Raw genomic sequence first — 9,936 nt, forward strand, 5'->3', positions numbered from 1 at the left:
TGCAATCGTGGTTCCGACCATGTTCTCCTTTAAATACCATTTCTCGTGCAAGTTTAAGCACTTGTCTTCTGCAGAGCAATACCCTAGTCCAACCTCTACTTTGATCTGTCGTCGAGCATTACCCCATGGTATCTCGAGATTATCACGGAACCGCATAACTTCTTATGAGTTCTTCATCAAGTACTACATTCTCACGGATTACTATTTTCCCTGGGTTTTGAGTGGTTAATCACTCGAGTACCCCGATAATTGAATCGAGTCCGCACTACGGTTCAACAACTTTTAGTAATGTTCCTTACTTACGAGTTTGTACCCGATCGCGTCATTCCTAGCCTGTTTGGCTATATCATTATCTTGATTTCCCCTGCTATCCAACTTATGTTATGTTCTACCGTGGAGTATTAGCATTTTTGATGTCAAGAATGTCGTGAACATTACTCCACCTCTTAAGAAATTCTTGGTACAGTGATACTTCTCACCATCACCATTCTTTCTTGGTCCCCGTGTAGTTTCTAAACGAAATACCGACAAATGGTCAGTGATGTGCAGATTCTAAACTTCTAGCAACCCTATTGCTTTGAAGTTATTGGTCTATAGTTTCATTCTACGTCTATGGCTTAATGAATCATCATTCGAACATTGATCGTGCTACCTAGCCCATATTTCGGGTGCACATTTCAACCAATGTTTAACTGTGTATGTTTTCCTCGAGCATACATCATTAAGTCATTCGATCTAGCTAATGTTATCTCCTTGTTCACATAGTGGTGGAAATCCATCTTTTGGAAATCTCAATGGATCGTCGCTGAGTCAAGCAGTCACCTCCTCACCTCTCCTTGATTTAATTATGAACCCTTGTTCGGAACTCGCTTCCATAGTTCATCTCCCGAGAATCTTCGATGTCGTTTCGACAATTTGTGTTGCACCTTTTCTTCTCAGGGATCCTGAGTCTGAGTTATCCTGACATCAATCAGATCTGAATCTCGGTCAGATATGATGGTTGGAACATATTTCCAAGAGTTATAACATTGGTCCTTATAAGATCCGGTAAGGTGATGCCATGCTTAACACACCTGTCCGGGGGACCTATTGTTATAGTTTCCTTTTTAGCAAGGTTAGCCATTCTTCCATGAGGAAATTGTAAGACTTATTCTATCAGTTGTTCCTGATGGATCCTTTTTGTTTCCAAATTATGATCTTCACCTGTTGACCATGTCAATGCTATCTCAAAGCATGTCTATGGTACTCCGAGTTTCAACGGGAACATTGAAGCACAATGCTAAATGTTTCCTGCACAATTATCCAAACACCGCTGTATGGGTAATGTCATGAAAATTCTCTCCCGTACCTAAAGAGTTTTCTACATTATATCATGTCATGGATATCATGCTCTGCTTGTCCTTGGGAAGGATATACCCTTGAAATATGTGTTTAAACACATTTTCCTTTCCATTCTTCTGTTTAATCTGATAATCATATTTTCCTTTCCATTGTTTGGTTTAACCTTTCTGGTGATCTATATGATCTAAGCAGTAATATTCTCCTGCTTATGTAAACACCTCGGTGTACAACTCTGTCAGTAAGACCCTGTTACTATTGTTGGTGACATTTCGGTAACCACCGATGGACGAGAACTTTGCCTAATGGTCCGCCTCGTTTCAACGAGCAGGAAAATGGTTCTCTTCGTCCCTCGCCCTTGGTACCGACGATGTGGCTGACATATAACTGACAGGCTACCCTCTGACATGCCTTGCTATCATGATCGTGCAAGATGTCATCGCCTTCCTACTTTTAACCCACATGGTGGGCCCATAACCCATAGTTCCACAGGATCAAAACCTGACTCTCCTGTGCACCCCCTGTTCCCAAATTTATTCATCGCGCGTGGCCTCGTATGTAAGTCACGGACCACCGTCCTACTGATCTATACTGGCATCAGACATAGTACTTATTCCGATTGCTTTGAACCCCTTTCACACTTTGTTTTAGGCTTCGAACGATTGCCTACAAGTTTGGAACTCCTCATGGTACTTTCTTACTTGCTCTCGGCTTTTCTTAAGATTTAGTTCGAGAGATACTTTCCGCCACCTTCCCCGATGATATTGACCAGATAGTAAACCCTGCAGAAGTCCGTTCTTCCAGAATACCCCCTTACTCTGTCGTAAGTACGATGGAGTTCCCGAAGAAAGGACGACAACTTTATCATGATGACCTGAAACAGCAGAATGAAGTCATCAATGTAATGGATCAACCTCTTCGAGAAGAACAACCAAGACCAAGAACACTCCCTAGAATTTCGTAACCCGAACCTTCCCCCTTTACTTCCCTCTTAAATCTCGGGACGAGATTTCTTGTAGTGGAGGAGAATTGTGACGCCCGGATAATCAGCTACAGTAAACCTCTGCTAAAGGTGCCACGTCACCTCGGTTACTGTTGATAAACTCGAGTTAGTTCAAAAACGATTCAAGTTAAAATTTAAAATATAGGCCAACAATAAAAGTTTTCAAATAATGAAAACTAAACTAAAAACTGAAAACTAAATTGTTCAAAATTTAGAAAGTAAATCATGGGTGATTGTGGTGGAGAAACCACATTTTGATAAAATGTTTAGATGCAAGAAATTAATTAAAACAGGGGCTAAACAATTACTTAAATGCTTTTAATTAGCAAACAAATATAAACCTATTTTATTAAAGTGTGAAACTTCCTGTGGCAGAGGGGTAATTTAAAACACTAATTTAAGTGTTGGTCTCATATTTTTGTAAAACTAAAATCTACTAGTAATAAAATAAAACAGAAAAGAAAAATAAATAAAAGAAACTGGAAAAGAATAAAAATAAAAAGAGGAGAAACCCCCTTACCCTCGTGGGCCTCGTGGCCCAGCTGGCCATTCAGCCGGCCGGCCAGGCCTGCCCACACGACCCACCCCACTCCCCCGGCCTACATACCTCCCCCCGAAACCCTAGGCCTCACCCACTCTCTCCCCGATCCCCTTCTCCTCCCCGTCTGGATCAGGCGCACGCCCCGCCCCCGACGCGGTCGCCCCCTCCCTCGCCCGGAGCCTCCGCCGGCGCACACCGTCGCCACCCCGATGCCACGCCCCATGCCCGCCGTCGCCCACTCCCCCTCGATCTAGATCGAGATCGAGGGCTCGACCCACCGTCGTCGCCGTTGCCTCCTCATCCCCGCCGTCTAGCTCCGTGGCCGGATCGACCAAGGCCGCCCCTACACCGCGCCTCGACCCCGTCGCCGCTCGACACCGACCGCCGCCCGACGCTACCTCGCCGCAGCCTAGAGCTCCTCCGCCTCGTCCGTCGCCCCGTCCTCGTCTCCCCCTCGACGGCTCCACCGAGCCACGCCTACCCCCTACCCGCCAACGCCGGTGAGGGCCTCGCCCTCCCCTCTCCCATTGTCCCGCACGCGCCCCGGCACCGTCCATCGCCGTGCCAACACGTGCTCGCCGCGCCTTCGACCGCGCCCAGCGACCCTCCTCCCGTGCGGCTCTCTGGACCTCGCCGCACACGCTCCCCACGAGCCCCCGCCCGCGGCACGGCGCCCACATCGTGCGCGCCCGCAACCGCCCGCGCATGGTCGTCCCTGCCCGACCGCGCTCCGCGCCGCACCGGCCTCGTACGGCGCTCCCCTGCCCGCGGCTGTTTGCACCTCGCCGTGCCGAACCCCGTCCCCCCCACGGTGGCCTGGCTGCGCCCGCGCCATGGCGCTGCTTGGCCGCCCCGCTGCCTGCTGCGGTGCTGCTGCCTCCGCCCGTTTCCGGTGGCCGCTACTTCCCTGTCCGCCCCTGCCTTGCTTCCTCCCCGTGAGCGCGGCTCGCGCGCCACCCATGGCCTCGTCAGGGCCCCGTGCCCCTTCCCCGCGTGCCCAGCCGTGGCGCTGGCCGACCTGTGCCACTGACCCAAGGGGCCCACGCCCCTGTACTATTTAGAACGTTTTATATATATATAAAAAAGCGAATAAAAAAAGATTTAAAAAAATAAAATAAAATAAAATAAATAATAATAAATAATAAAATTAATTAATTAATTAATTAATTAAGACAATTAATTAACTTATTTAATCATGTTAATATTAATTAATTAAAGTTAATTAATCCTAATGAATTAATCTAATTAACCTGTTAGTTTAATTAAACGGAATTAGTTTAATTAAACCCTAATTAACCTAACAGAGTATGACACGTGGGTCCCACTGGACCCACGCGGCAGTTTGACCCAGTCAACCCCTGTTGACTAGTGACGTCAGCATGACATCATGCTGATGTCATAAATCCATTTTTGAATTAATTTAAATAATTAGTTAATTCCAGAAATTCAAATAATCTTTAAAAATTCATATCTTTTAAACCGTAACTCGGATGAAAATGTTTTCTACATGAAAGTTGCTCAGAACGACGAGACGAATCCGGATACGCAGTCCGTTCGTCCACCCCACCTCCCTAACATATGGAACTCGCAACTTTCCCCCTCCGGTCCGTCTGTCCGAAAACGCAAAACATCGGGAATACTTTCCCGGCTGTTCCCCCCTTCGCCGGTACCACCTACTGTCGCGTTAGGACACACCTCGCACTGCTCATTGTCATGTCACGCATCGTCATGTTTATGTTTGCATTGTATTTACTGTTTCTTCCCCCTCTTCTCTTTGGTAGACCCCGTGACGATGCTGATGCCCCTATGGTCGACTACGTCACCGACGACCCCTCTCTCTTGCCAGAGCAACCAGGAAGCCCCCCCCTTGATCACCAGATATCGCCTATTCTTCTCTATACTGCTTGCATTAGAGTAGTGTAGCATGTTGCTGCTTTCCGATATCCTATCCTGATGCATAGCCTGTCATTGTTGCTATAGTTGTTACCCTTACCTGCTATCCTACTGCTTAGTATAGGATGCTAGTGTTCCATCAGTGGCCCTACACTCTTGTCCGTCTGCCATGCTATACTACTGGGCCGTGATCACTTCGGGAGGTGATCACGGGTATATACTATATACATTATATACATGACACATGTGGTGACTAAAGTCGGGTCGGCTCGTTGAGTACCCGCAAGTGATTCTGATGAGGGGGCTGAAAGGACAGGTGAGTCCATCCCGGTAGAGGTGGGCCTGGGTTCCTGACGGCCCCCGACTGTTACTTTATGGCGGAGCGACAGGGCAGGTTGAGACCACCTAGGAGAGAGGTGGGCCTGGCCCTGGTCGGCGTTCGCGGATACATAACACGCTTAACGAGTTCTTGGTATTTGATATGAGTCTGGCCATTTGGTCTATACGCACTAGCCATCTACGCGGGAGTAGTTATGGGTATCCCGGCGTCGTGGTATCAGCCGAAGCCTTCGTGACGTCAGCGACTGAGTGGCGCGCGCCGTGTTGGACCGCTTTGACGTAACCGCTGTGATCGTGTGGGTTGCTAGGTCTGCTCGCGGCCGCGTTCGCAACGTGCCGGTGTGCATAGGGCGATGGGCCCAGACCCCTACGCGCTTAGGATTAGATCGGCGTGCTGACCGCTCTGTTGTGCTTAGGTGGGGCTGCGACGCGTTGATCTTACGAGGCCGGGCATGACCCAGAAAAGTGTGTCCGGCCAAATGGGATCGAGCGTGTTGGGTTATGTGGTGCACCCCTGCAGGGAAGTTTATCTATTCGAATAGCCGTGTCCCTCGGTAAAAGGACGACCCGGAGTTGTACCTTGACCTTATGACAACTAGAACTGGATACTGAATAAAATACACCCTTCCAAGTGCCAGATACAACCCGGTGATCGCTCTCTAACAGGGCGACGAGGAGGGGATCGCCGGGTAGGATTATGCTATGCGATGCTACTTCGAGGATTTCAATCTACTCTCTTCTACATGCTGCAAGATGGAGGTGGCCAGAAGCGTAGTCTTCGAAAGGACTAGCTATCCCCCTTTTATTTTGGCATTCTGCAGTTCAGTCCACGGATATGGCCCTTTACACATATACCCATGCATATGTAGTGTAGCTCCTTGCTTGCGAGTACTTTGGATGAGTACTCACGGTTGCTTTTCTCCCTCTTTTCCCTTTTTCTATACCGGATTGTCGCAACCAGATGCTGGAGTCCAGGAGCTAGAGATCCCGAGGATGATTCTACATGGAGTTCGACGACCAGGAGTAGTTAGGAGGATCCCAGGCAGGAGGCCCGCGCCTCGTTCGATCTGTATCCCAGTTTGTGCTAGCCTTCTTAAGGCAAACTTGTTTAACTTATGTCTGTACTCAGTTATTGTTGCTTCCGCTGACTCGTCTGTGATCGAGCACTTGTATTCGAGCCCTCGAGGCCCCTGGCTTGTATTATGATGCTTGTATGACTTATTTATGTTGTAGAGTTGTGTTGTGATATCTTCCCGTGAGTCCCTGATCTTGATCGTACACATTTGCGTGCATGATTAGTGTACGGTCAAAACGGGGGCGTCACAGAGACTTGCGGGTAACGAGATTGAACTAGGTATGATGATACCGATGATCGAATCTCGGGCAAGTAACATACCGATGACAAAGGTATGTTCTTATTGCGGTTTGACCGATAAAGATCTTCGTAGAATATGTAGGAACCAATATGAGCATCCAGGTTCCGCTATTGGTTATTGACTGGAGATGTGTCTCGGTCATTTCTACAATGTTCTCGAACCCGTAGGGTCCGCACGTTTAACGTTCGATGACGATTTGTATTATGAGTTATGTGTTTTGGTGACCGAAGTTTGTTCGGAGTCCTAGATGAGATCACGGACATGACGAGGAGTCTCGAAATGGTCGAGAGGTAAAGATTCATATATTGGAAGGTATTATTCGGACATCGGAATGGTTCCTAGTGGTTCGGGTATTTTATCGGAGTACCAAGGGGTTACCGGAACCCCCCGGGAAAGTATTGGGCCTTAGTGGAGAGAGAGAGGAGGGCCGCAAGGGGTGACCGCGCCCCCCCATGGTAGTCCGAATTGGACTAGGGGTGGGGGCGGCGCCCCCTTTCCCTCTCTCTCTCCCTCTCCTTCCTTTTCCCTCCGGTGAAGAAATGAAAGGGGGGCGAATCCTACTAGGAGTGGAGTCCTTGTAGGACTCCCCACCATGGCGCGCACCTCCTGGCCGGCCGCCTCCTCCTCCCCTCCTTTATATACGGGGACAGGGGGCACCCCATAGCACATCAATTGTTCTCTTAGCCGTGTGCGGTGCCCCCTCCACAGTTTACTCCTCCGGTCATAGTGTCGTAGTGCTTAGGCGAAGCCCTGCGCGGATCACATCACCATCACCGACACCATGGCATTGTGCTGACGGAACTGTCCCTCGACCCTCTACTGGATCAAGAGTTCGAGGGACGTCATCGAGCTGAACGTGTGCTGAACACAAAGGTGCCGTACGTTCGGTACTAAGATCGGTTGGATTGTGAACACGTTCGACTACATCAACCGCGTTAAACTAACGCTTCCGCTTTCGGTCTACGAGGGTACGTGGACACACTCTCCCCTCTTGTTGCTATGCATCTCCTAGATAGATCTTGCGTGATCGTAAGAATTTTTTTGAAATTGCATGCTACGTTCCCCAACAGTGGCATCCGAGCCAGGTCTATGCGTGGATGATATGCACGAGTAGAACACAAAGAGTTGTGGGAGATAATAGTCATACTGCTTACCACCAATGTCTTATTTTGATTCGGCGGTATTGTTGGATGAAGCGGCCTGGACCAACATTACATGACCACGTTCATGAGACCGGTTCTACTGACGTGCTTTAGCACACAGGTGGCTGGCGGGTGTCTGTTTCTCCAACTTTAGTTGAATCGAATTTGACTACGTCCGGTCCTTGTTGAAGGTTAAAACAACACACTTGATGAAAAATCGTTGTGGTTTTGATGCGTAGGTAAGAGCGGTTCTTGCTAGAAGCCCACAACAGCCACATAAAACTTGCAACAACAAAGTAGAGAACGTCTAACTTGTTTTTGCAGGGCATGTTGTGATATTATATGGTCAAGACGTCATGAGATATAAATTGTTGTATGAGATGATCATGTTTTGTAAAAGTTATCGGCAACTGGCAGGAGCCTTATGGTTGTCGCTTTATTGCATGAAATGCAATCGCCATGTCATTGCTTTACTTTATCACTAAGCGGTAGCGATAGTTGTAGAAGCAATAGTTGACGAGACGACAACGACGCTATGATGGAGATCAAGGTGTCAAGCCGGTGACGATGGAGATCATGACGGTGCTTTGGTGATGGAGATCAAAGGCACAAGATGATGATAGCCATATCATGTCACATATTTTGATTGCATGTGATGTCTATCTTTTATGCATCTTATTTTGCTTAGTACGGTGGTAGCATTATAAGATGATCCCTCACTAAATTTCAAGTTATAAGTGTTCTCCCTGAGTATGCACTGTTGCTACAGTTCGTCGTGCCGAGACACCACGTGATGATCGGGTGTGATAAGCTCTATGTTCACATGCAACGGATGCAAGCCAATTTTGCACGTGCAGAATACTCGGGTTAAACTTGACGCGCCTAGCATATGCAGATATGGCCTGGGAACACTGAGACCGAAAGGTCGAACGTGAATCATATAGTAGATATGATCAACATAGTGATGTTCACCATTGAAAACTATTCCATCTCACGTGATGATCGTACATGGTTTAGTTGATATGGATCACATGATCATTTAGATGACTAGAGGGATGTCTATCTAAGTGGGAGTTCTTAAGTAATATGATTAATTGAACTTCAATTTATCATGAACTTAGTCCTGATAGTTTTTGCATATCTATGTTGTTGTAGATCAATGGCCCGTGCTACCGTTCCCTTGAATTTTAATGCATTCCTAGAGAAAGCTAAGTTGAAAGATGATGGTAGCAACTACACGGACTGGGTCCGTAACTTGAGGATTATCCTCATTGCTACACAGAAGAATTACGTCCTGTAAGCAGCACTAGGTGCAAGGCCCGCTGCAGGAGCAACTCCGGACGTTATGAACGTCTGGCAGACTAAAGTTGATGACTACTCGATAGTTTAGTATGACATGCTTTACGGCTTAGAATCGGGACTTCAAAGACATTTTGAACGTCATGGAGCATATGAGATGTTCCAGGAGTTGAAGTTAATATTTCAAGCAAATGCCCGAGTTGAGAGATATGAAGTCTCCAACAAGTTCTATAGCTGCAAGATGGAGGAGAATAGTTCTGTCAGTGAACACATACTCAGAATGTCTGGGTACCATAACCACTTGACTCAACTGGGAGTTAATCTTCCTGATGATAGTGTCATTGACAGAGTTCTTCAATCACTGCCACCAAGCTATAAAGGCTTCGTGATGAACTATAACATGCAAGGTGTAACGCCCGGATAATCAAGCTAAAGTAACCTCTGCTAATGATGCCACGTCACCTTGATTACTGTTGCTAATCTCGCGTTAGTTCGAAACCGATACCAATTCAAAATTTAATTAAAGGCAAACAAAAAAGGTTTTCAAATATTAAAACCAAATTGTTCGGGTTGTGCCAAATAATGCATAAGTAATTATGGTGGAGAAACAAAACTTTTATAAAGTGTTTAACTACTCTAAAATAAATATGATGATAGCAAAAAAAATTAATTAAATACCTTTTACAATTAATAAAATACTAAACAGTTTTGTTTTATCACCAAACTTTTTGTGGCATTGGGGTATTTTGAAACACTAATTTAGGTACTACTTATATATTTTATAAAACAAATATATATAGAAAATAAAATAGAAAACTAATAAACAGAAATAGATAAAAACCAAAAACTTAAAAAAAAGTAAAGACAACAGCCCCCATGGCCAACTGGGCCACGACCCACCAGGTCGGCCCAACCGGCCACCCCCCACTCCCCACAACCCCCACTCCACCCGGTCAAACCCTAGCCCACTCCCCACTTCCCCCACGATGCTCTCCCCCCTCGCTC

Source organism: Triticum aestivum, chromosome 4D, assembly GCF_018294505.1.
Source record: "Triticum aestivum cultivar Chinese Spring chromosome 4D, IWGSC CS RefSeq v2.1, whole genome shotgun sequence".
Classification (NCBI taxonomy): Eukaryota; Viridiplantae; Streptophyta; class Magnoliopsida; order Poales; family Poaceae; genus Triticum; species Triticum aestivum.